The following is a 2638-nucleotide window of genomic DNA, read 5'->3' on the forward strand; positions in this document are numbered from 1 at the left end:
TGTAGCTAGCCTACCACAACATTCTTCACATTTACATAAGAGAAACATAATGGGAGGAATCTTCAAATGTTTCTCCTGTGACAACTTCACATGTAGTAACTATGGTCTTTTTCCCATGTTTATTATAAAAAGAGTAGGGAATACAAAAATCATATACATACATACCAATGTCAGGAAAAAAAAATAAAAAGAAAACAATCTTAAGAACAATGGGTAGCAAGTACTGTGGTGTACCACTCAGGAATCCAGGGGATTCCCAGAGGACAATTCTTGACATTCCTCTGTCCAATTATTATGGTAAAGGGAGAAATGCAGTGGCCATGACCTGAAAAATGCTGGGTGACCAGAGGCTCATCTCCCCAGGCAAGCCACACAGACCAGCAGAGGTGGTCTCCATGAAAGTTCTACCTCTCCCTCTACCCATCCTGATTTCTTCATTCTCTAATAAGCCACCTATACTTCAACTGAGAGTCTGTTTCATGGGGAACCTGACCTGCGAAGCAAAATGGTGGTTACTAACTGGCACTTGCATGATGATGGATGAAACACTGTACATATTCTTTCTTTTTTTAAATAGTACAAGAAGCTTTACTGACTACAGTGTAAGTTAAAGCAAGAAGAAGAAACAATCATTTAAAAACACCAGAGACCCTTACAAAGCAAAGGTTAAGAAATAAATCAAGACTCCTATTGAGTTAAGCTGTGCCTGGAATGAAGAACAGACCTCCTTCACTTCAATCCTGGGGTTCTTGGTATTTCCACTGGATGTAGTCAAAGATGTCTTTCTCACTATCCACTGGCAGAGGTTCTCCAGAAACTCCAGTGACTCCTCTGGGATGGACTGTGTATTCCTCATTGTGAAGCCCTTTTTTAAGGGCATGAGCTCTCATATTCTTATTGAAAATATCACTCCCAGTGAAACAGAGAGCACCATAGTACTATTGATCCTTGGATATCAACCTTATATCAATTCTCCTTTGTGGATACTCCTTATCATCATTTTTACTGGGAAGCTGGCAAACACCTGAACTTTGTTTCACCTTTTGACAGCATCTGTAATAAAATGGACCTTCTGTAACTGCTCCACAACACGATGTAACAGCTTTGGCTGTTTGGTGGATTCAGAAGTAAAGTTTGGATGGATCAGAAGAACATCCATGCCACCAACGGACTGTGCACCTCTGCGGAAACCCGCTGCAGACTCTAGCAAGGAATTCAGAATTCAGTTTTTAAACTTCAATTAGTACAATGGCTTACACTTGTCACATTTCTTCAGGATGAATTCTTTTCTCAAATTCATCAAAATACTTCAGCCCAGTTCGCAGATGATGGTTCCACTTATCTTCATTTTTTTTTCCTGAGATCTTCTAAGGCTTTAATTTCTGCATCTACAAACTTCCTTGCAGCAGATGGACCGATGCCATTAACTTGAGTCAGGAAATTGACGGATGAACTCGTATCATCCTGCTGAATCTTTCCCAGCTTACACAATTTTCTAGTCGCTAACAATTCATCAATCTTTTCAGCAACTTTTGTTCCTACTCTAGGCAATTTCTTAGCTTCTGCTCCACATTTTATTTTGTATGGGTACTTTGCTATCACAGACGCTGCTTTTTCTGTAAGCATTGCACTTGTGGATGGCCTGGTTCACGTTCTTCTCGAAGTCTGCAAGTTCTGTGAGCATGTGGGTGATTTCCCCTTGAGCATCTCTGGCCATGCCTTCCATTTGCTCATGGTCGCCTGCCCAGGGACCGGCCCCCTGTCCCAGCTCTAAGGAGGGGCTGGCTTTTGGGGAGGGGAGGAAGACCAACCCCAGCAAAGTCAGCACAATCCACTGAACAATGGCTGTCTCTGAACACATTGTACATATTCTTATTATTGATCAAAATAGGTAAGAAATATTAATGAGAGGACCTCTGACTACAAATTTCTGCCTTTTACAATAAGGTCCAACCTTCCCCTTTTGCAAAAGAGATAATTAAGGCCTAGAAATAAAAATAACATATATATTTTTTAACCTCCCCAAGAAATTAGAGAAAAATTAGAACCTTTTTTTTTTTGGTCATTTGTAAACTTCTCTTAATACTGTTTCCGTGAGTAGAAATTCTCAAATCTAACTCTGCAGCAGAATCACTGATGAGAGTTTTTTAGTTTGGTTGTTTTTTTATTGTAATAAAGATTTCCAGGCCCACCCCAAACATATTGAACTGGAATCTGTTGTGAAAGTTTCCACCGGAATCTGTATTTTTAAAAGTTGCACAAAAAATTCTGATGATCAGGTAAGTTTGGGAAATGTGATACGGAGAATCTAAGAGCTTACTAGTTTTCTAGGGCTTCCTTAACAAAGTACCACCTAGTAAGTGGCTTCACCATCAGAAACGTATCGTCTCAGTTCTGGAACCTAGAAGTTTGAGATCAAGAGGTCAGCAAGGTTGGATCCTCCTGAGGGCTGTGAGGGAGAATCTCTTCCATACCTTTCCTCTAAGCTTCTAGAGGTTTGCAGATGCTCTCCCCTGCATATATGCCTGTGTCCAAAGTTCCCTTTTTTATAAGGATTAGAAACCAATCTTAGTCTAGTGTGACTTCATCTTAACTAACTACATCTTCAAGAACCCCATTTCCAAATAAGGTCCCATCC

At 40.3% G+C, this 2638-nt stretch overlaps 1 pseudogene; it reads right to left on the reverse strand.

The window, feature by feature from the left end:
- Positions 1-695: 695 nt before the first annotated feature.
- Positions 696-1687, reverse strand: LOC118523488 (DNA polymerase beta pseudogene; annotated as a pseudogene).
- Between the last annotated feature and the right edge of the window lie 951 nt (positions 1688-2638).

Source organism: Halichoerus grypus, chromosome 6 (assembly GCF_964656455.1).
Source record: "Halichoerus grypus chromosome 6, mHalGry1.hap1.1, whole genome shotgun sequence".
Classification (NCBI taxonomy): Eukaryota; Metazoa; Chordata; class Mammalia; order Carnivora; family Phocidae; genus Halichoerus; species Halichoerus grypus.